The sequence below is a fragment of the Apteryx mantelli genome, chromosome 15, assembly GCF_036417845.1.
Source record: "Apteryx mantelli isolate bAptMan1 chromosome 15, bAptMan1.hap1, whole genome shotgun sequence".
NCBI lineage: Eukaryota > Metazoa > Chordata > Aves > Apterygiformes > Apterygidae > Apteryx > Apteryx mantelli.
In genome coordinates this window covers 1,017,188-1,042,239 of record NC_089992.1, presented here as the reverse complement: position 1 = coordinate 1,042,239, position 25,052 = coordinate 1,017,188, and the positions used below count along the sequence as shown (strand labels likewise).

The following is a 25,052-nucleotide window of genomic DNA, read 5'->3' as shown; positions in this document are numbered from 1 at the left end:
AGTCATATTTCATCAGCACACTTCATTACTGTGATGTGACCCAGATTTTACGTATTAAGAAACATCCCATTCAAAAGATGTGTTCATTGAGCTGGCTGAAGTTCATTTACATGGTACTAGCGATGCTTTCAAGAAACATTAGATCTTATGATACTGCACAAAGAAGCCCGAGTCACCATGGGAAACCCATGGAAAAAGATAGAAAGCGATAAGTCTATCCCTGGTGGGGAGAGAAAAATATGGGACAAATAACCCTAGTGTGATAGTATACCTGTCTGGACTCACAACAAAGTCAAGGAAAATGACTTATACATACAGTCTTTCATCCAGACAGGCCCCAAAGCACTTTACAAACTTCAAGGAAATGCTTTCTTCACTTCTGTTAGTTCAAAGATGTTGAGACCTCCCCCCCACCCCTCCACCCCTCCACCCCCCAAATTCTTGGCTTTTCTTTAACCAACTAACACTCCTTCCCTAGAAGATTATAGCAATTATATTTATTCCAGCTGATGTACTTCATCGTTTGCAACATACTACATTACTCTTGTCACACTTCTCAAACCTTCGAGTGTGTTTTTCTGCAACTGCCTCCTAGAGAGACTAACCAGGAAACCATGACTCAAAGAAGTCTAGAAGTAGTGCCAGTAGAGGTAAGAGCAAAATAAAAAGACAATGATTTATAAGAACAGCAAAACACACAGTATATACTCTCCAAATATTGCTGTCTGGTTATGAAATCTGGATAAATCTACAAAAAAACCTCCCCATGAATTTCATAAAAACAACAGTTAACAATTATAACTACAAAATTGCAATGCAAATGGTACCACTAAATTCTCCTCATTTCATTGAAAGTGTCTTTTCTTCTCCCCCATATCTTTCAGGCTACTCGGCCACTTCATTCGGAACAAAATCACACCAGAGAAGCCCTAGGTTTACTCTCCTTGTTTTAACCATGATTCCTCAGTGTGCCTGTCTTATGCTCACGTACTGTAGTTTAACTCTTTCAGTGTTTAAGTATCTCCCTTGAAAGAAATGTTTTCTTAAAAAGATTTTGCCAAAGAATGAAGAAGGCCTTTTATAATTGGCCGTAACATAAAACAGATTTTCTGTTACCTTGTTTTTCTGCTCTAACAATCATATTTCTAGGCACCATCGCTTTGCTAGCAAGGCTTTGTTTTGATCATACCATATGCATTTGGAACTGAAAGTTTATTCCCTCCTGGCCAAGACATTTTTCTTTGTGACCGAGGGTACACACTTACAATTGGTTCAGCCGTTGTAGTTTGAGTCACATTACTAACCAACAAAGAAAAATTGAGATTTGGATTAGCTGTAGAACAACTAATTTCAAAACAAACCTCAAAAATCTGTTACAGCAGAAAGAAAAAATGATACTATTTACAATCTCTTATGTTGCCAAGATTAGAATTTTACATTAGTCATCTTCAGATACTGCGGAGCTCACCAATAGCCAAAATGTTTTGAAATAAATGTTTGCAGTGCTTGACTTTTAAATGAGTGGATTACAGATTCCACTAGAACTTGCACCGTTCCTGTCGAGATCTGGAACGGACCAGCTGTCTTTGGACACATTAGGCTCCCTAGACATTTAATCCATGCCGCTGGGCACACGGAGGGCCTATTTTTGGAAGTCATCTCCCTCTTGTTACAACCCCTGGTATAGACAGGTTGCTAAACACTTCCTGAACAGACCTTCAAGGATGTTGGGATAAACTTTGACCTCAGAAAAATACTAACTGGTTACTTCTTTTATTGAATATAACTTTTTGTTGGGCTACAGAAGCCATGAAGTAACTCCGGTGTTTGTTATGAAAAGCTAATAGTTTTTGCAATGTCTACATGGAGAAGGGAACTGCATTTTGCTTAAATTCATCAGAAAACCTAATCTTGCTCTGCTTCACCTTAATCTTTCTGTGGAATCAGAACCACAGCCACATATGCCATAGGACTTTTTCAGGTGTGCTATCTACCTTTTAAAAGGTAGATAAGATTTTTGGTTGCTCTCTTGGTCTTAACTAGACAGACTATTTTTATTGTGGGATAAAAACTCTTAAAATGAGAATATGATCCTTATTTCCCTGGAAAACATTTTTCCCTGGGCAACTATATAACTTCATAATCTTTCAAAATAATTTAAATCATGTTCTCTACCTAGTAAGGGGCTATTACACTCATTTTGCACTTGGCTTTCCTGGTAAAGGAAAAAAATCATGACACTGTTAAAATTGGAAAAAATGTCAGCACATTCTCTTTTTTTAATCAGTTATTGTCCATGTAAATTTAAAACTAAACATTTATCATTACATATGCACACTGATTTAAACCTAACCTTTTCATAGCCCGTTTTGGTCTGCTTCTCAATGTAAAAACTCATCATTATAAATTTCTGAGAGATTACAGTGAGATTAATTTCCTAATTTGTGCATGTGCATGCCTACATGTGCTTGTAGCTAAGTTAAAACTGATATGAAAACAAGAGCTAAAGTTTCAAGGGCTTCACTAATTTGTGAGTGACATGATGTTAATACATACAACTTTAAAAGTAAAATATTGAGACTTCACGAACTTGAATCTCGTTCAGTTTCAAAAAATTAAGTGAAATCAGTTTCAGGCAACGTACCTGTCTGATCTCATTGCAACAATGCTATTTTACACATTTTATTTTCTTTTGTTAAATGTTTTCTTCCTATTTTGTCATGGGCGAAAATCCATGAGGAAAAAATCATTGGCTATTCAGAGGAAAGTTATATGAGGTGTCTGAACAATATTGCATTAATACAAATTACTACAAACATATTTCATCAGCTGCAACAAAGATTTTTGTAAGCCAAAATTAATCTTTGTACACTCTGTAATGCTTCAATTCTTCTTTAATTCTACCCTGAATTTCACTTATTTCACAATTTAATTGCTTCCAGTTTTGTCTACTCTATCTCAGTCACTTTAACAAATAACTTTTTAATTTTAAATATGTGAAATTCATTCAAAAAGTTTACTGTTTATTCTAAACATACTTGCATACAATATATCGCTTCACACCCGTTCGCATTATATAACTTTAGTTAGAGTTAAGACAAAGATAACCTGCAAGGGCTACTAAACAGCGATATGCTCACTACAGTATACCATGTATAAAAACGCAGGAAAGGTGGTGATGGTGGGGTTTGAGCAATTTGCTTTCTTTGGAAAACATGTCAGGAAGGGGAAAGGCAAAGGTTCTTTGAAGTCGTACAAGAACTTTCAAGTGAAAACGTGACATCATCATCAAGCAGAAACCAAGAACTGAGCAAACGAAGGTGAAAGGGTGCCAAACTGTTTAAAACGTTGGGTTTAGTTAATCTTTGTAAATTAACTTAAATACCAAGGAAATGCTTGGAAGAAAGTTGTCTTTGTGCTTTCTATGAACATGATGGAGCACACGTTTGTCACCAGAAGCACTGAAGAAACAACTTGGCAAAATCTTGGAAGACCACTCTGGATATCCAAAAATGCTTTAATGTAATTAGAAGGCACACTTTCTCTTCTAATTTCCACACCTCCTCCTCTACATCCCTCCCGCTTCGGTAAATGCCTTTTCACCGCGCGTTATGACCGAAGGAAAAACAAGAAGGATGGGCTGCAGTTCAGTGATATGTTTTCTCCAGCATTAAAGCCACTTTAAGGAGGTGCTCGCCCCTGGCCGTGAACTTCCCCCCGGGCTCTGCCTGGAGCGGGAAGGCTCGTTTTTGCCAGCAGCCAGCACGGGCAGCGCTGCTCTTCCCATCTCCCCCACCGCTCACCCTCAGGACGTGGTTCGTTGCTCTCACGGGCTGGGGCTCCGGGGCAGCCTAAGCCAGACTAACCGCTGCTGTCCTCCCGCGCCCTCCCTGAGGCAGCTTGGGCACCCAGCGAACCCTCCGTTTAGCCACGATTTTAAGCTAGCTTAGTAAACTGAAATATTTCAGCACAGAATCATATGAACAAGGGGTGAGATAGAGACACACAACTCCTGGCAGGGGAAAGGATGGGTATCTCTGTAGCAGTAAACCAGTAAGCCCAAGGTACGGGGTTAAAGCACTGCATCACGATCACCTGCATTGAACTATATAACTTAACGCAACTGTTTAACTGCCAGCACGCTCTCCGGCACAGGTAGGCATAGTCTTCTCCCGGACAGGGCTCAGGAACAGCTCAAGGGAGGTCATGGGCAAGGGCTGCTCCCAGCAGACAGGACGCAGGAGGTGACCCTGGTCTGGAGGAAGAGCGCTGAGCTGTCTGGATGCAACCTGGGTCATGTCACCTGCTCTCAGGACCAGAAAGCAAGTCCTGGCCTGCTTCATTTACTGGTGTAACCACAGTCAGCGGGGCCGTAGCAGCTCAGAGACTGTCTCAGGAGGCTGTGGAACCAGTCTCGGCTGCTCCAACACCAACTGAGCAGTTGTTCTGTTAACATGATCACTGAAACAACGCAGGTTTGGAACTGTCTTTTTTTTTTTTTTTTTTCCCCTTGGCAAGTTATTTTTACTAAGATCATTTGGCCACAAATTTTCAAAGCAACAGTATTTTATGCCCTGGGTTTCATTCACTCATTGTGCTCTTTGCAGAGTAAGTATTAGTCACTCGGCATAAACATCAGTAAGCTTTTTCAAATACAGTTGTTGATTTTTTTAAAGCCTGGTTTCTAGAGACAATAAGGCTTATACAACTGCACTGTCCACATCCGCCTGTCTGTCAGTCCTCCCCTAGTAGCTGTGGATCCCACTGACCGATATCAACCAAATCTGGGAGAGGGAAAGAAGTCTCAAAGATATTAAGTTCCTATGAGTTTTCTGAAAATCAAAAGCTATGTAGCCAAGACAGACACTTTTAGTATCCGCAGCGAGTGAGAGACAGCCACCACCCAAGTCTGTACACCATATCCATTCTGGTTGCACACACACACACTCTCCATCTTGCCTCCTCTCCTAGCCCACCTCTGAAAACAAGGGTCAACTTTTCTGCAGAGACATGGCAGTGAGCGAGCAACCACGCGTTCTGCTTCCAGCTCAGCCAGCAAGCAAAACCGCGGCAGACACTGCTGCACACCAGGAGGGAGAGCAAAGAGGAGATCCTGCGACTGGAGGTGGGGGGACCTGAAATACTGCAGGTAGAGAGTCTGGAGGTACTACAGAGGAGGAGAGGGCTGGAGGGCACCAAAGGATACAAACCTAAGGAAAAACAGACATTATTCTCTTGTTCAAGAAACAACAGATGACTAAGTGCATTATTTCAGGTTGCTCTTGTAACTACCTGGTTAAGAAAAATCCTCATTTGTGACACTTACAACACGGCAATAAAATAACTCAGAACCAGAGCTGTGAAAACAAATGTGAAGCACAGCATTCATGTAACTGCTGAGCATCTTTGTCCATGAACACAACAGTGGGCCAACACTCTTTTAGAATAATGTTTAAAAACTTGCACTTTAAAATGAAAAAGATAAAAATAAAAATTATTCTCTCCTCATCCTTATCAGTCTTTTATATTATAAATCAGAACCTAGCTTTTTAACCTCTAATTGAACACAGAGGATAAACAAAGTCCAGCCAGATTAATTTAAAAGAAGAGAGCTAAGTTATGGAATTCAAATTAAAGATGAAAAAGCATCCCTTTAGATATTCAGAAAACTTTTTATAGGTTTTACTTGATTTGCTTCTGTTATTTGATGGCTGACTGAAGGCTCTAACCCTCTTCCTTTCACAACCTTTTTGCATCAGATTTGTCCCTTCCTCTCTCAGCTGCCCTGGACTTCTCACTCCTTTCACAGGGAGATTAACAAAAGTTTTGAAAGTGGCATGGCATTTTCTGCCTTCTCATAAGGCAAAATCATGTCTAAAGATGCATCTACATCAGTTTTTGAGCCTGGATCTGGTCTGAGCTTTTGAAGCAAATCTTCTGATCATCCCCATTTATTGTGCTCCAGTTCTCATCAGAGAGTAGTCACAGGTACGCTCAGAGACTGGATTCCTTTGGATGAAACTAAACTGGAAGACATACTTCAACTACTAACAGACACAGGACCAGGCTGAATTAAAAATTTTGGAAATGAAAACAGCATGAACATAAAGTCCTCAGTACCAACTGATTCATTCTGTAAGCCTGCTCCTACTGCACCACACTACTTTAATACAGATGTAACTTGACAACACTCTGAGTAAGCTGGTTCAACACTAGACCAGGATAGTTACTTTGGTTTAAAAATAAAACCATCAAACAAAAAGAAGCCCTTTACTCTACTAATTCTGACAAGATATCAGCTGTCTGTAAATGAAAGCACAGAGCCTTTCAAATTACTAATAACAATATGCAAGAGCACATGAACAGTCACACACTCTGCTCTGCACCTAAAATAAAAGAAGGGGAACAGACAATACATTAAGAGGAGAAAGAACGAAGAGTGATACTCATGCAATAACTGTTTAACTTTGAAAGCATTGACCATGATGATAGAAGTTTATTTTCTAATCTTAAACTCTCTTACAGTGTGTAACCCTGTTATGTTTATTGATTCAGGACACTTTTGTATTGACTATTAATCTTTGAGGTTGAACATTATCAAACATTTTCCAGATACAGAATAAACCAATCCACTATCAAAAAAGAATTATCTTCAAAGAACTCCAACAGCATAATCAAGCATGATACTGCTTCACCTGAAACCATACCTATACACCCTGTTTCTCCAACAGGGCTCTCAAACACTATTTCTTAAGAGTGCTACTAAGCTTTCTAGTCCCTAAGCAATACAAAACTCGGGAGCTCTAAATCCAGTAATTAAAGTTATTTCAGAATATCACTTTGGCTATATTCAGCTCTTCAGAAGCTTCTTCCAAATCTATATTTTTAAGAACATAAATTAGAAGTATCAAGATTCCACCAATTTTCTTGTTTACTTATTTTAATATTCATAGGTTCTGTCTTGATAAGCAAAACGAGCAAGCTCTTCCAATCATGTTAAAATTGATTTAACTACAACTGCTTGCTCTTGACAAGAGTTTAAGAAGGTGTCAAATAAACTGAGCTAGGTAATTCAAATATAACATATCTAAATCTAGTGTATGCAAAGCCTGTAAGTACCTTTAACATTCTTATAGATATTTCTTCTATTTATAAATCATCTCCTTAGCTTCCTGTATATTGCTTTCAGAAAACCAATATTAAAATTTCAGGCAATATTATCCTTTTCTTCCACAAACACAGAAGCAATATAATTGCTGCTCATGTAACTACTACTCATAACTAGCCTTCACTAATTCCCTTGACTTATTTCTTATCTTCTGACAGAAGTTCTTCTCTTAACATTTCTAAGACATATATACTGCAGACAAGGTGCACTTAACTGCAGCATAAGCAATGTATCACAGTTAGCTGTGTTTTTAAAAGAAAATGAGCTTAGCCCTACCTATAGGATTTATCTCCCTCCCAGGTGATGGATCTGAATCAGGTGACCAGGCATCACAGCCCAAAACCATTATTTCATATAAAAGGAAGTCTGGTTTAGCTAAATGAGCTCCCCTAGGATAGTAAAGTGAGAGAAGTTCCCAGGAAGGGGAGGAAAGAGAGGCAACTGAGGTAGCCTTACCTAGTGTGAGAGGATACTTAAAAGGATATTGGAAAAAATAGAGAATACAAAGGAGAATATAGAAGCTAGTTCTGTTAACCCAAGTCAGCCCAATCTTTCCTGAAATAGTGAATGCTTCAAAAATACCAGCAGTAAGAGGTAAACTGCAGAAGAGCAAACCCAGAGAAAACTACAATGGATAAGGCAAAATCCTGCCACATGGGGTAAGAAACAAATATATTTGTATTAGACTTTGTTCCAGCACCTTCAGCCCTGCATCTTAATAGCAGATGCTGAGTATGCTTGAAGCTCTATCTAGACTAATGAAATCTATTATGTTAGATTGTCTAAACTAGAAGTTTTGTCAGTACAACACTATCTGTTAGAAACACAAAGAGAGGGGTGAGGTTTTTTTTCCCCCTAGTCAAATATAGCTAGGGAAACAAGCCTCCTAGTATGCACAAATGCAACTTGTGCTGGCAAAAGGATTTCCTCTGTGGCAAGAGGCTCTACCACTAACTAGGCTGGTATAACTGTGCCAGTAAAGTCCTTGTGGTATAGTCTAATCCTTAGATTGAGTTACCTGCCTTCCTCTAATTAGCACCTCTTGAAATATAGGAGGAATCAAAGCAATCATACTTTAGAATAGCCTAAAGTAAGCTGAGTTATGGTCTTGACTGATTCAGTACAGCTAAAGCTAAATTGCTTAAAACACCTGCTCTGACTAAACTGACTTCTTGTTAATTTATAAACTTAAATTAGCTATTCCTAAACCTAGCCTAAACAAGGCCAAGTTCCCTTTCTTTCACATGGGGCTTCAAGGATGCTAACATGCCCTACAGTACCACCTTCTGAGCCTTCACTCTGCTAATAATGGCATTCCTCTTATGTTAACACTGTGTGTGTATATATATATATATAATGAAAAACTTCTTACAGGTAAATTTCTATTACAAATGTTCTGGAATCTTGCAACTTTTTTCTGTTACTTACACTTGGTATGTTGGTAATGGGTAACAGAACACATTTTTAATAGTGTTCAGTAAGTATGTGTAGCATACTGGGAAGTTACCAGCTCCTTTTAGTGAAACCTATCTTCATGATAATGTTATATTTAAAGCTACAATGATATAACAAGTATGAATTTAAAACTATAAAGTGTTTTATGCCCTCTAATCTGTGTAATCTTAACTTGATTCCTCACCAACAAAAAATCTCTGAATTTAGATGGGAGTTAGGGCTGTTAGGAATAATCCCAGTTTCCACTGTCTATTTAATATGCAAATATGTCACTTAATTGATAGAAGATCCTCCTCAGATCTAATGCAATAGATAGGTGGCTTCCTAAATGTTGACTTTAGAGTTGTTTTAGCTAGATGCATGCAAATCTCATTGGGGCTAGACTCTCATAAAACTTTCCCCATAGGAAGCTATAGTCTTTCTGTTGCAATACAGCAGATATCAGTGCAGCTGCATTGATTTAACACTGCTTCCCACTGCCTTGTTGGTAGAACTCAGTATTATCATAAATACTATCAGATAGTGAAACTGAGGCAATAAAGGACGTAGCTCAGATTATACATCTGACAGCACGTGGCAGAGATGGGAATACACGTCAGGCTTCCGACACCCAATTCATTATTTTGTGTGCCAGACCATCCTGACAAAAGTATTTTCCTTAGATCATTAGGTTAATCAACAAAAAACCACTTACTTGCCATATGCAAGAGGATCTTACTCAAAATAATCACTGAAACTGCACTTCCTGAAAAGTGATCTATTTAAAAAATAGAGGGAATCTGCTACTCAACCTCTAAAACTGCTTGCTTTAGACATGCACATTCTTGTACTTAATTTTTCAAGTGCTATTGAAAATGTTTTTGTCTATAAATGTAAAATATTTATTTTTTTAAAAACTAAATAATGGCCATTTAGGCAATTCAGCATGTAAACATGTTAGATTGGTTTATTTTCAAGTATCTCAATGTATGCGAGTTTCTTCTCACAAGCAATCCGAAGTGATACACTACACAGCAACTGACATTACACTTCAGCAAATTAACCTAAGTTTAAAGCACTCCACAAGGCCTGACACTGTTAAAGTCTATGTGAATGAGACTGCTACTCTTAAACAAGCTTGTAAGGAGCTTACTGTTTCTCTACAGTATCATAGCAGCATGATTCAATTTAGATATTCTGCCCTAAAATCATAATTCATTATGAATTTGATTAATCAGCTATGCAATTATATGGTGTACATGTACATTTTCTGAAGACTTCATTGGGATGTATAAACATCAAATGAATGTTTCCTATACAATACATGAAAAACAATCTTCCATTTAAAACAAGAGATTGGTGCCAACACTTTAGTAATGTAAGCTGCTAGCAAATAAATGAATTCCATTCAGACTTAGTCCTCTACTTTCTGAGCTAGTAAGAGTAAGAACCATCATATCTTATCCATTCACAGTAATGAATCAAAGGCACTTTGAGAGGAATTGTCCTGAGGAAGTATGGAATGAGGGTGCAATCACAAATGGGGAGTGCAGGTGTGTGCGGGGGGAATTGGTAGCCTTTAAGTCTGGGATAGCAGACTGATGTTAGCAAAGTCCAAAAACTATAATGCACAGCAATTGGCTTCCCTAGGGAGACCAAGCTGAAAGCACATGGATAGGGAAGACCTTGCACAGCCCTTTGAATAGGGAAGACCTGCAAGCCCATAAATTGGAAAAGGCAACTTTAGAGATTTACAACTACATTGACTTTAATTACTAACTTGAAATCATTGCGAAGATGTGCTGGAACTTTCAGTCATCTAAAGGTCAAGAAGTCTCAAGCTTCTGTCAGAATATACATATGTCTAGAAATGTACATTAATTTTAACTTTATACCAAATTTCATTTCTACTTGATGCATTCTGCTTTTCCTTCTCTTGAAAGTTCTTGTCAAAACAGCTCAATTTGACTTTTAGTGTTGCCTCCTAATTTTGAGCAGTTGTACACATTTGTTTACTCCACTTACACCTATGAAAATTTCTTCTGTAAGAATGAAATATTTGTATAGAGAACTGTCAGAGAAGAAAATGCAATTTTTAAGTCTTTGGCAATACTAGTTTTGTTGGTGTCAGCCTCAGTAGCATGAGAAGCAATCAAAGAAAAATAAATGCCAATACAGTATGGAAAAACTTTGTTAGATGGAGACTAAGTTTCCTTTCAAATTTGGTATATTTAAGTACTTAAGAATGCTGTTCAGCCTGCAATAGTGTCATGCCAGTGTGCTGGAGAATCAACACAGTGGGAAGATGTTATCAACACTCAGAATGGAAGCATGAAGATGGAAAGTTACCTTTAAATTATGAAAAATGCACGTACAGCTACAACACTTTTGGAATGCTTACATATTTAGAAAAATGATTCAACTGCACCACTAAATCTGCGGGACAGAATGACAAGAGACCTCTCTTTAATGAAACAACTTTCTCAGATGAAACAGGAATGTCAGCTTCAGTGTGTACTCCACTGACTGGAACAGGATCAAGTCTTAACTAAGTTCCACACAATGTTTTCGGGGAAAAAGTGGAGGATGTTTTATGGAATTTAAGTCTGGATTTGGCTTGCATCCTAGAACATATATCTTGTTACGAAAACTGCTGAAGCACTTTTAAGTGGGCAAGCCACAAGTGTCCTTGTAGCTACCCATTCAGCTAGAAGCCACACAGGCAAAGCCTTCTGAAGCAGATGGGGGGGGGGGGGACGAGGGCAAGGGTGGGGAAATAATCTTGGAAGTATATCTGTTATAGAGAACTGCTCACTTGTGCCTACAGCGTGAAGTAGTTACAACTTGTTTTTTTGTTATTGTCACAGATCCAGCATGTTACTCTGGCTAAATCATAATCTCTTCCTGCCTCAGTTCATCCATGTGTAAACCTGGTTCACTAACTCTTACCTTAATGTGTCACGAGGCTTAATTAATAACACTTAGGTCTTTTAAGCCCTCTACAAACATTAACTACTTCTTGTAACAACTCTCTGAGGTATTATTATCCCCATTTTACTGATGGAGAAATGGCAAAAGCGGCTGTGACTTGCCCAAGGCAACGCAGTAATAGTTACACTTGGAGATCCTCTTCACGGATTGTAACAGCAGGAACAACTTTTATCAGGGAAGACATATTCCATAAACACAACCTCAGAATTGCTTCTGAAAGCGAACCGTAAGCGAGCGGAGGGCTACGAAAAACCACCACAAGAAAACACAGGCTTGGGACCAGAGCAAGTGCTGTAACCGCCTTCAGAGAGGAGAAAACACGCCGGGCAGGTCGGGATTCACCAAAACAGTTACGGCGAAATAACGAGCGCTGCTCCCAACTGTTATAAAATCGAGCAACAGGCTTGCGCAGCGCTCCGAGCGGGTAATCAATGTGGCATGCAACAAGCTGCTGCCGTGCGCAGCCCTCCCCAGCGCGGACGGGGGACGGGGCGGGGGGGGGGGGGTCCCGCAGCGGGGGAGCCGCGGGTGACGGGCGAAGTTGGCGTCGTCCCCCCCTGCCCGGGCCGCGGCGACCCCCCTTCCTTCCCCCCCCCCCCCCCCGCCACCCTCCTCCGGGCCCGTCCGGAGGCCCGCGGCGGGCGGGGATGCCGCCGGCGGAGCGGCGCCCCCCCGCAGCCGGCGCGGGACGGGACGGGGTGGGGGGCGCCCGGCCTCGGAGGCCCCCGCAGGCCTCGGCCTAGGGGTGTCGGCGCGGGGTGACAGCCGCGCCGCCCGCCTCCGCCGGGGGCAGCGGGCCCGCCCCGGCTCGGGCTGCGCCCCCGCTCCGGCCGCGGCAGGGCGGCCTCCTCCTCCGCCGGCGAGCGGGAGGGAGCGCGGGAGGGAGGGAGCGCGGGCGGGCGCCCCCCGCCTCTCCCCACCTGATCCCCGGCTGGGACCCCGCGCTGGCCGAGCCGCCGCCGCCGCCTCCGTTACCTGCGGGCGCGGGGTGCCGAGCAGGCGGGCCCCGGGGTCCGGGCGTCCGGCGGCCGCGCCGAGCCGCGCCGAGCCGGGCCGGGCCGCGCCGGGCGGGCGCCGCTGTGTTTACACCGCCGCCGGGGCTCGGCGCTCCGCAGCCGCTCAGCAGCCAGTCGCCATTTCCCGCCTACCGACCTGCTACACCGCACGGAGGGACCCGGATGGGGAGAGGGGCCGCCGCGCAGGCGCAGCCCGGCCGGGGGAGGGGGGCCCGGGGACGGCGGCGCCGGGGCAGGCCGGGAAGGAGGGAAGCGGGGCCTCGCGCGGCGAGCGGCGCCCCGGGCCGGCGGGACGCGCTGCGCCTCTCGCTCCGCTCGGCAGCGGGCCGCGCCGCGCCGCCTCTCCCGCGGGCCGGGAGCCGCCGCCGCGGCCGGGAGGCAGCGCCGGGGGCGAGGGCGCCGCTCGCGGAGCAGGCGCCGCGCCGGCCCCGCTGAGGCGAGGCGAGGTGAGGTGAGGCGAGGCGAGGGGGTCCCGCCGCGGGCCGGGGCTGAGGCTGAGGCCGAGGCTGAGGCGAGGCGCGCGGCGGCGCGGGCCGTTAGCGGCCTTTATTTACGTGCGGGCGGAGGCGGCCGCGCTCGCTGCTGCTGCTGCTGCCGGGCCGGGCCGGCCGCGAGCGGGGGGGGGGGGGGTGCGGAGCCGCCGCGGGGCCCCCCCGGGGGGCGCTGGGCCGGGCGGCGGGAGCGTTTCCCTGCGCTCCCTGGGGAGCGAGCAGCTCCCGCGGGAAGAAGCCGCCGCCGCCCTCCCTGCGGGCCGGGGGCTGCCGGGGGCCGCCGCCTCCCCGCGCTCGGTTTCTTGTCGCTTTTACCTTCTTTTCCCCCCCTCGTGAGGCAGCGGCGGCTCTGTGGGTTGCGTTGCCGCGTGGACACGCCTGTGGATTCGAGCACCAAGTTTTATTTCCACTTTTTTTTTTTTTTTTTTTTCCTTTTTTCAGGCAGCCTCTCACGGTGTTAAACGCTGAAGGTGTTGCGAGCTTTGGTGTTTGAACGGCTTAACGAAGCAGCTCGAGCGAATTGTGCAGGGAAGTAGAAGCGGATGCGTAGTGAGTTTGGATGTGTACTTTACGTGCTCCTGAACTTGTGCGTCTGTTTCTTTCTCTTTGCGATCCGTTCATCCACCACGTTTTTCAAAAAGACCTCGTTTCCTGAGATTAATGTGTTTTCTGACATTGAGGCAACTTCTCGGTGTATTGCAGAAAATGGAACGTTTCTGTAAAAGTAGCTTTTATCTGCATTCCCTGTACTTTAGCGGAAGTAGGGAGAAGCCCACGCAAGTATTGTGTGTTTTTTGTCTTCTAATACCTATTGACCCTCTTTTTAGATTTTAAACCAGGATCCTATTAGAAAAGACCCAGCTCTCCAGTGAGTTAACGTATTTATTGGCTTGTTAAACTGAACCACATCTGCTGCCATGACTTGTTTTAGAATTGTGTCCTAGGGTTCTAGCGTTCTTTAGCAGAAGACATTATGAAGTTAATTCTACCCTAGTTTCTTAAGGAAAGAGGTAATAAAAGAGATAGTGGAAGCAGTGTAGCCCTCATTCAGAACAGGTGGTCTTATTCCTTTAGTGCGCTAAAGTATTTCTAAGCACACTAACAAAGCATAATAGTTGAATTTTTTTTGTATGATCAGCTGTGAAAAAAGTTAGCTTGGGCATGTTAAAACTTAATTAAGATTGTTTGTCAGTCCATTAAGAAGAACTAGTATGGCAAGATAACTTTGTGATGTTTCATAATACAAGCCTAAGAGGACATTAAATGATACTTAAAAAGTGGGAGTTTTAAAAAATGGTAGGTGGAAATACTTTTTCAAACAGTATGCAATTAAAATGAAACTAATCGGCAGAGGAAATCATTCAGGCTCAAAACCAAGATTCAAAGCAAGCAGATATTTGTATGGATACCAAAACTTTCTAATGCTTTTATAAAGAAAGCCAAAAACCATTTAGAAGAGAGATTAAAACGTATGACTCAGGGTTCAAACTGGCCTGGGTAGGAATGAGAACTGTGCTTTTCTGGACTGCAGATTACTTAAATATATCTTCTGCCAGAGGTCTTGGGCCATCCTCAAATCACCTGGCTCTGAGCAGTGTCTGAGAAAGGATTTTGAGCCAGAAGGTTTGTGAGCTTTGCCATATGTCAGGTGGGAATAAATGTGAAGTCATATTGTTAATTGACAGTGCTATGAAGACAGAAGTTCAAGTGTCCATCTACTGTAACTGTTCCCCAGATTATAATTTATACCAGGAAAAGAATATTAGTTCTCTGTGTGTAAAATACGAAAACACTCAATAATGCTGTGTCTGCGTGTGTATACATCAGGCATTAGAAGCTTAGAGTGTGTACTAAGTTCACAGAAAAGGTTCATGTTTTGGCAGCAACGGTGGGGTTGGTTTGTTGTTTTTTTTTTTTGATGGTGGATTTCAGGGATTCCATCAGATTGAAATATTCTAGGTGAATGTTTATAGAGAAACTGAGGGGGAAAACTGTACAATTGCCCGCAGTGTTGCACATTCTTGAAATGTTATACTCTGATCGTTTGAAAAGTCATTCTTCATATTTTATGATTTTCCCCCAACTTTCTGCCTTTTTGAAGTCTTGGTGATCCATTAGCTTTGTGTTTATGTTCTCATTTAAAATGACGTGCTTTAGGGTGACTTCCCTATTCATTGTAAAGATTAAGTGTTGGTGAGTCCACCAGCTTCTCTTCATAAGCAGTTTCAAATGTCTGCAGTTAGGGACTCATATTTTATTTCACATTTGAGTTTAACTTCCAGCTATTACATCTAATACTTCTCAGAGAGAATCAAAAGTCACGCACTGCTGGAGTTTTTCTTTCATGTGTCAGGACCTACCTGCAGTGATCAGGTCACCTCTGATATCCGTTTCATAAGCTGAAGACAGTGCGTTCTTAGGTCTTGCCTGCTGGGCTTTGTTTTCTGGGGGAGAGGGTTTTATTCCCTGGATAACTTGGGGGTCCTTTCTTTAATTTCTCTCCAGTATTTCAACATCCTTTTTCACTTGTTGATTCCAGCTGTTACCCTAAGCATGGCAATTTAATGTTATTTACTTTGCCAAAGGGAAAATACTGTGACCTGACTATGAGAGAGAGTTGTTGTGTAAACAAAACAGATCTTACTTAGGTTTAAAATTTTCAAATGACCTATTTCCAATATTTGTTGTTTCTCTTGCTTATCTGAAAGAAATAACTTGTTTATTGGGTAAATAGAATTGTGCACTTGAGTTAAATGAAAAGCAGCTACTAGGCTGTGTTTGCCTCTTTGTGCCTAGATGCCTGTGATCCAATCTGTCTGCCCAGGAGCAGCTACAGACTCACTGTTTTAACTGCTTGTACTTCAGCTAACAGGAACTGGAATTCATATGTACTGTTATCCTCATACAGAAACAAAGGCAAACACAAATGTAAATGGACTTACATGTACATCTGATCTGGCACAGTGCATCTTTGAAGAATTTACAGTCATGAAACAATCCCCTGTGGATGGAAACGTACATGCAGAAGTGATCAAGTCCAGTTTTAGGTAGTTAAACTGTGGAATGTCTGTACTAGCGATCCCATTGCTGCTACCTGGGAAGAGTTTAATACGGGTTGAGGAGTTAGAGTATTCTGCTTTCTGTGTCAGTATGAAGTTTTTGCATAACACCATAGCCTTGTTTCTAGCTGGCTAGAAGATTCCAGTGCGTTCTCGTATATAGGTGTATATGCCCCCCTTAAGACAAAACAGTGCTGTTCTGTAGAAGTATTGGTATGCTTAAGCATACCATGCTCCAAGCATCTCACCTGCCATGAGGCTCTTTCCCCTTGGCTTTCTCCTCCTTTCCTTCCTCCATATCAATTAGAAAGTCATTATCAGTTAGAAAGTTCTAGTTACTGCAGAGTGCGCACTATTTCTCCACAGTACTGAAAGTTACTGGAAGCACCAGATCTCACTTCTTTTCAGTTTCTTCCAGCAAAATTTTTGATCATATTAAATGTTTTGGACCTACTCCTCAGAGTGCTATACTTGGGTTCCAGAGGATTTAAAGTGCTGCCTATATCCTGGGATAAAGGTGACAACTGACAGCTCGATTTCTGGCATGGTGAAATTCTCCATAATATGGATGAAGCTCAAAGTTGTCAGATACAGAATTTCTTGAGAGGCTGGTGTTGAACAGTGGAATAGACTCTGCTAAGAACTAGGGACCTCACAAGCCTTCCTTCCCCTTTTCTTCAAGTAAAATAACATTTTGATCCAGCTGTTCTCCAATATGCAAACAAAATAGTAGTATTAAATATATTTATATAAAAGAAAACCTTGTACGATAGGAAGACGCTCCATTGCGTATACTTCTCCTTGTGAGAATGTAAGAACATCTTGAGAGCTGTTAATCACTTTCCTTGGTTCATTTCTATAAAGGCTGAGATAATACAGTAATCAACAGATTCTAGGGACGGGATCTGAATTACTTTTTTCAGTGACAAATTCACGGTATGAGAGGTTTTGCAACCAAAGCTGATAATTCAGTCCATGTTTCAAACAAGCTTAAGTAATGGACTGATTGTACTAATAATTTCATTGTTGCTACCTGAGAAATACAATTTTAGGAAATAAAATGTCAGGTGAGTTCAGATTAAATTTGGGCTTTTCTTGTGGCATATGAAAGTTAAATAATTTTTTTTATGGTATGTTTGAATGTAGGCAAGGATATGAATTCTTTAGTAGCTGTAAGATACTTGGGAAGGAGTGAACTTGTAGAGTGGAGGTTGAGGTCTGCACGTACCACCACAAGTGTATACACATGTATGTTTGTTCAGGCAAATCCGCAAGAGTCTGAAATGAGAAGTAAATGGTTAGGTGTGCATGAAGGTTGTGGGAGTGCCTGATTAGTAGCTGTACTGTAAAGTGGCAGATAAAGACCTGGCTCCTCTTCCTTTTTTAGCATTGGTTTCACCTTTGGCAGATCATAAATTGTGTTTGTGAGGGGGCAGGGGAAGTTTAATGTAGCATTTTATTACAGTGTTTTCAAAAATCGGTTATTTATGAAGAGGGTCTATTGCATGTGTTAATATTAAAATGAAGCAGAAATGGATGATAACCTGTGTAAAGTCTAGTCAGCCTTGTGCCCAGGCAAATCAGATGCTGTGAATCACTGAAAACATTTAATCTTCTACTGCAGTATACTGGCTTACAAGAGATCTCTTGTTCTGCAGGCTTTGTTTTTTTTCACTGTTTATGATTTTGTCTGTATGAAAATGTAAGGTGCTAAAATTAAATAAAACACATACCATTAGTTAATTAGTACTTGTTTTCATCTTCCAACTTGTCACTTTAGTGCTCAGAAAATATTTAAGTAGAGTTCTCTTTGCAGCTATTAAAATTCTGAAAACTTTGGTTACTTTCATTTGTTTCATATATAGCCAGTTCTTACTTCTCAGTAAGATATGACCATCAGTTTGTTTGCTTTTTCCTAACATTTAAACTGTAATAGTTTCTTGAGTGAGTCTGAGCTTTTGTGGGTTCCACATAACTTTGAGAAAGCTTTGGCAAGCCAGACTGCTGGGAACCTATGCAAGGGAGTAGTTGGGTGTAACAGGAAAGAAGTGAGTTCTCTCTTTGACTGTTCTTTGCAAGTGCTTGTATTTCTTCTGTTTGTAGTAGAAATCATCCTTCAGTCTTGGCAGCAGGTCTTCAACTTACTATTCTTTGTTTTCCTTCTGTATGTTACAGAGGTACCTGGAGTTTGTAGTCATAGTTCTGCTGAGATTTTTCCCAGTAAGCAGGGTAAGCACCCCTCAATTTCTTGCTTACTGGATTTGAAAACTGAATTAAATCATCTTCAGAGGAAAATTTAGTCTCCTTCCCACCATTTTGGGGGGAGGTAGGGGAGAAGGGAAGTAAAGTAAGAAGGAGGGAGGAAAATAAGTGGTAGAGAGAACATTCCTAAATGAATTCTTGTTGATTCTTTTTTGTATTTTTCCTCAACAAGCTAAACTTCTACAAGCTTCAGATTTCACATATGTCTCTGAGGTACTCATATTTTAAACTGAAACAAAGATTTATTCTGTGATTTCGATCAACCTAGTTGATTTGAGCTATCTTTAATGGAATAACAGTTGCATAAGCTTTGGAAGTTCATATCCCATTTGTATGCTAATGTCTCCAAGTCAGACTTCTCTTCAGGGCTGGGCATAAAAACAAAGTACTGCAATCACTCGCTGATCAAAAATGACTTAAGAATATGTATTTTCTCAGTTTAACCTTGGGCAAAATATTTTTGGTATCACAACAGATTCATTTGCATTGACTTGTGAGTGCTTTTAAAGTATAGCCTTTTATAACTAGGGTTTTTTAAGTTTGGTTATTTATGCAGAGCGCTTAGGCATTTTGTTCGTTTGTAATTTTGCATTTGAAATCTTGAGTAAATGGGACAATTGCAAAAATGTTCTGGGTCTTTGACAGGATATCAGCTCTAGGTGTTTGAGAAACCCGGTATTTTCTTAAACTTCCTCACACAGTTGTTATATGTTAATTAGTTTACATCTCTACTGTGCTTTGAAGCTGTAAAGTGCTGTCATTCTTTAATTAAAGAATTGGTAGAGATCACCATATTTAAACGGATGCAGATAATTCATAATACATTTAAAACCATTCTTTCAATAAACCTGCTGCCATAGTCTGTATTGTGCTTTTAATTACTCCATTATTCTATTGAATGCCAAAATCTGGGGTTTGCATCTTGTCCCTAAAGAATGAGGACATCCAAATGTCTGCTATTTGGCCCAGCTGTCATTATACCTTTACACCAAGTACTATGTGTAACAGTTATTTGTTTTATTTAACCTATGCAGGTGTTACAGTTTAAGTAAGTTTTGGAAACTTTAAGATAACAGAAGTATTCCAGGCATTTTTGAACAATAGTTTTACCAGCCAAAAACTTCCTGGTTGACATGAGAGCAGCTTCAGACAAGACAGAAATGCAATGATTGGTTGTTCCGTTCACTCTCTCCGACCTGGCAGTCACAGTGGCAGTTACTATACTTGGCTTTTAAAATCAGAAGAGAGGAAAGTAGAAAAGGATTCAAGTATGTGGAAGACTTCCAAATATGTGTACATGTTCTGAACATACATATTTCTTGTTCCTCTGTTTTCGAAGGATGGAAATTTTGTTCGCTGGATGCCCTCACTAAGAGTGTCATAAACTGAGCCCAACCAAATGATCTTATTACAGCAAGATCTTACTATATTAATCATTCCCTTTACCTGCTTTGTCCCACCTAACTTCAGGCGCTTCGCCTAGATATCTAAATCAGGAGCCCGCTCACTAGTCCATGGAAGACAGGAGAAAGAGTCTAATCTCTGTTTGGAAGAGTTTGTTCCTTTCTATAACTGTAAAAAGAAACCCAGGAATATTAGACATTTTACAAATTATCTTAATTAAGTGCCTAAATTTGAGTAATATGAATTCACGCCTTTGTAACAGAAACTGGCTTAGTGCTGCTAACAGGGTGTGTGTGTGTGCATATGATGTGTGTCAGTGTCTGTCCTCTATTCTTCAAGTAACTCCTTTTCCATTTCATTAAAAATTCTGTTTGATTTTGATCAGTGGATTGAAAAATTAAAGATAGGAAATGAAAGTAAGAATAAAGTATTTTGTTTACCCCTTAAACATTTGCAATATTATGATCCATTATAAAATGATTTGTACAACTCAGTTATGTGTGTAGTCATTGCTACAGCGATGGTGATTCAGATGTGCTTGGAGCTACTTATAGTAATACAAAAGAAAGTTTGTCATGTTAGGATGATCCTTATGTTTTAAAGGTGCAGTTTAAAAAAATAAGACATCCAAAAAGTGATTCTCTCTTGATGCAAGTGTCCTTCCTGTGTACTTAATCGCAACTCTAAATGGCAGTAGATTTAACATTTAAAAAAATGTTTGATAGACACAGCCTAAGCTAATTTGTTCTCTTGTCCAGTTTGCTAAGTTTTATGTGAAGATTATTATTAGATCAAATTTTACATGTTCTTGAATAATCAGTCACTTAACCTTACGTACAGTACTATGTTTATAGACGTGTCTAAACTTACCAGAAAGTAAGAGATAAGAATGCAGAGCTTACAAAGCGAGAAACATATGACCTTTCTGTTATCATTAATGTTAACAATGCTAGTTCTTAGCACTTAAATTGTGTAGAAAATGATAGTTGTCTCATATGCTGCTTAAGGTTTTCATAAAACACCAATTTCTGTACCTTTTCACGAACCTTTGTTAATACTGCTATACCAAATAAGATTTTCAAGCTTTAGTTTTTTAAAAGCTATTTCAATTTTTATCCCTAAGTTTTCTAGTTTGGTTGAAGACAGTTGCATTGGATGAGCACAAAAAAGAGGGAGCAGTTAATTATGCTGTTAGGAGCCCTAGCTTACATCATGGGAAGCTTTTGGTGTTTTTTTGACATACTGTCCTCTAGCAGGGGGAAGAGCTAATTTAAAGGGTGGTTGGTGATGAACTGGAAGCAGAGGGAACAAATCAAAGTTTATCATAAACAGCAAAGGTACTTTTTTACTCAAAATATAGTGTTTTCTTCAATCTTTTAAAGATAAAATGCTCTTCCTTTCTCAAAATATGTGATGTCTCTAAGAAAGACCGAGACTGTTGGCCAGCAGTGTTTCACAGATTAATGCAGGTTGTTTAGATATAGATTGAGGCAAAACATGTATGTTTATGAAAAGCTATGAAAAAGATCAGTTGGTCATATTAGCTGCTTTTCCAAGAGATTACTCCCTAAATACATTGTCATATTTTTAATATGAGCCTTAAAGCAAGAATTTGATGAGCTGAATACTGTTTTAGCTATCTGGATATGTTGTCTAAACACAAAAGTCTGGACTTGCTTAACTTGTATTTCTTTATTTCTATCAGAGCATAAAGAAGACCTAAGCAGGGACATCCCTTAAAGATGCTATATTTGATTTTTCTTGTAAACTGGTTTGCCAAATGTGAGAGCCAAATGTGAGAGCCAGTTTTATTTTGAAGTCTAGCTGGTGGTTTCAGGCAAGCAGATGTTAAGTAGCTCGTTCTCTCTGAAATATGTCAACGTTTTGTATGCTGCTATTTCCATGGAAACTGGTATTGGCTCAGCAAAAATGGCATAGGGATTTCAAAACTACATTTTAAAAAATAAAATCAAGTTAGTTAGTCATTCATATTTTTACTCCTAAAAGCTCATATTGGTCACGCTGAATAGAACCCATCTTTTGAGTATATTAGGTGTAGTCATGGGAATTGGCAGGTCAGTGATTAATATTTTTTAATTAATGTTTTTAAAAAGTGAGCTAGTGTTTCATAGAACTTCATTAGAAAAACATGCATTTATTTAATTTTTTTTTCCAGCACATTGACTTCTAAGCAGTTGAAGGCGGTCACATTTTCATCACTTCTTCAGATGTTCCCCTGCCTCAAGAAAGGTGAAATATGCATTGAATGACAACTAGAAGCAGGTTTAAGCTACTTGGCAAACTTACACAATTCTTTTTTTTTTTTTTATATATATATATATATATATATATATATATATATATGTATATATAAGTGGCTCAGGAAACACACAAAAGTGATCACATGTGAGTTTGGAATCTTTAGTAGCATGTAAAAAAGAAGCAGGCCCCTATTTCTTTGGGCTAGTTTGATTGCCTTTGGGGACAATTGCTTTAAGAATAGCCTACTTAGAGCCAAGATAATTACCCCAGTTCAGCATTGCTATGGCACTAAAAAATAGGCTTTAACTAGCAGGACTTATTACTTCCAAGGCTATTGCCCAAAAGATAAATCTCATACATGACATTAATTTGAGGACAGGGAGTTCCAGGAATTCCTGAAAAATGAGGATGCCTCTAATTGTAGTCTTGCATCTTCAACTTTGTTATTCAGAAATTCAAATTTATTTTCTAACTAACTCAAGCAGTGATTAGATCATGCCTTTTTCAATATAAATAAAATATCCTAAGTCCCCTAGACCAGTGGTTCCCAGCTGCTAAAGAACTACGTTCAAAGTGAGGCACAGAGTGGGAGAGGATGTGCTACATGTATGAAGCAATTAAAGAGAAAGCCTGGTAAATCAAGAAAATGGTAAGAAAAGCCACCAACAGAGAGTTGTGGAGCTGTGCTGTAAGTCAAGGCTGTGAGGGAGGTTCCTAGGACTAGTGTAGTCCAGAAGAGACTGTTGACACTGCATGAGGAGGAGGCAACAAAGCGGGACTGCAGCTCTGGAAGAGAAATGGGACTGAGAAAGCAAGGGGCTAACAAGGAGGGTGAGGAAACAGTAGCAGCAGCATGGGCATGTGAAGGAGGAGACAGCTTAGAAAAACAGCTGTAATGAAGCCACCTACCAAAGAAAAGAAGAAAAAGGCCAGGAACGTTGCTCTAAAAAATGTTGGCGGTTTCCCAAAAGAACACAGACTTTTTCACTGAAGTGGAATTTGTTTGACAGAACAATTCCCTTTAGAAATAAAATTCTTTAAACATTGGATCACTAAATAATGAAGGGTAAAGTGCTTAGTGACCTAAATTAGATTCCATAAAAGGATACCCACTAAGGATCAGAATGTGTTTCTATATGGGCTATACTTAAATCAAGTATTTTCCCAAAATACAGAGGAAGAACAAGTCTACAATTCCTGCATATAGCTTTCTATCTAAGTCTCCTAATGCTTTTCAAATAGGAAGAAGGAATTAGTGGTGTTCGCCTGTTCTCAAAACTAACTGAATGTTATTGGTGCACCAACCAAACCAGAAATGAAATTTTCTTCTAAATAGGAGACTGCTCTCCTTCATAACTCTACATCTTTCACCTTCCATGTCTAAGGATTTCTTGGTTGATTATGAAAAATAAAGCTGTGAATATCATTTTCTCTCAGAACATAAGAACACAAGAATAAGTAGACTGAGTCAGACCAAAGGCCTGTCTAGGCTGGTATCTTGCTTTTTTTTTTTTTTTTTTATCCATCTTCTTCAAATAGTATGAAGAATGTAGCTGATTTTTTTTCTTCTCCTGGCCAATCAATTTCAGCCATCAGTAATGTGGCTGCAGACTTAGCAGTGTTTGCCAGGCAGGAGAAGTGCGGAGTGCTGCTGCGTCGCAGCTGTGGGAGGACCTGCATGCCAAGAAATTGTGTCTGTTGGTGCCATCTTCTAAGCATTGTTCAAACTACTTGGAGATTACTCTAGCTCTACAGTTTTTATTGTTAGCTTTTGTAATCTCTTTCAGACCAATTTAGGGCAAAAGTGAGAGTATTGCAATTAAAGGTATTACTGGGTTTAGCAAGGCATTGAAAGATAGGATGAGTATTGTCTTCATTTCTACTATTGTTAGACCTAAAGAATCTTAACACGGGGCTGTTCCTAAATATAAAACAAGAGATGGCCTGTAGCCTGTAGCATACAAAAAAAAGAAAAAGTATGCATTAGGAAATTGATTATGTATATAACTGAGAATTATATAAGTGAATGTGTGTGTATATATATATATGTAATATACAGTTCTGTGTATGAGTATTAAATCTAACTATTTTCCAACATCAGTTATCTAATGACTTTGTTACTCTCTAAACATACCAGATAATTCCATTTTATATACAAAAGTAACCACATTACAGGGAAAATCAGAACAAACAGAAAAAAACATATTAAAGGAGCTGTTATATCATTTTAGATATCACAACCAAAATGGTAAACATGCTAAAATGATTCCTGAGCACTAATAGAATATTCTGCTTTTTATATAGATGTGGGGGTTTGACTGCTTGCTTTAAAAAGCATCATACTTAGGTGAATTCAAAGAAATACAGACTGCTTCAATATTCTAGAAGATAACAAACAAGCTGAAATAAAATTCTTACTGGAGTGTTCCCCATCAACTTACTGGGAAAGGAGGATAGTGCCAGTGTAAGAGTCAGGGTGTGACTACACAACTGCTGAGAACTAGTTCGGGTGTAAACATCAGCACCTTCTTGTTAGCATACTTTCTTCATGGAAAGCCAGTTAGTTTATTACTTCCTAACAAAAAGTTGCTGACTGCAGTGCAAGAGCGTGTATGTGGCAGTTAGTTACTGAAAGGTAGCGCGTTTGCTTGTAGACTTACCCTTGTTTGTACGCTGACCCACAGCCATGGGGGCTACAAGGGGTGGGAAGCAGCAGGTCTGGCACAGCCACCGCAGAAATGACAGCTTGCCGGTGACCAGCCCCAGCAGCTTTTATACAGCAACAGAGCTCAGGGAGATCTGTGTACAGCAAGTACAACATTGCCAGGTTAGGCTTACGGAGGAGGGGGACAGATCAGTAACGGGAGCTCCAGCTTTGCTGCGTATGTTGGCAGGCATATTCACAGTAATGCACAGGTATTTGAAGCACAGACTTTTGGCTTAAAAATACCCCTGGAGTAAATGC

The 25,052-nt window shown here is 40.5% G+C and overlaps 1 protein-coding gene and 1 long non-coding RNA gene across 5 annotated transcripts in view; one reads left to right on the top strand and one right to left on the bottom strand.

The window, feature by feature from the left end:
• The window catches only part of CTDSPL2 (CTD small phosphatase like 2), a 45,404-nt gene extending 32,790 nt beyond the window's left edge, over positions 1 to 12,614 (bottom strand). The window contains exon 1 of the mRNA XM_067305196.1: positions 12,569 to 12,614. The gene's annotated coding sequence lies outside the window, so the exon portion shown is untranslated. The remainder of the gene's footprint in view (positions 1 to 12,568) is intronic.
• A 374-nt stretch (positions 12,615 to 12,988) lies between these two features.
• Positions 12,989 to 25,052, top strand: part of LOC136993398 (uncharacterized) — a 37,183-nt gene continuing 25,119 nt past the window's right edge. Inside the window, exons 1-3 of one of the 4 annotated variants that reach the window (XR_010885669.1) lie at positions 12,989 to 13,055; positions 13,542 to 13,649; positions 22,002 to 22,075. This is a non-coding gene — a long non-coding RNA (uncharacterized lncRNA). Of the gene's footprint in view, positions 13,061 to 13,541; positions 13,687 to 22,001; positions 22,076 to 25,052 lie in introns of all 4 variants that reach the window. The other 3 variants (XR_010885668.1, XR_010885670.1, XR_010885671.1) reach the window with 3 other exon arrangements.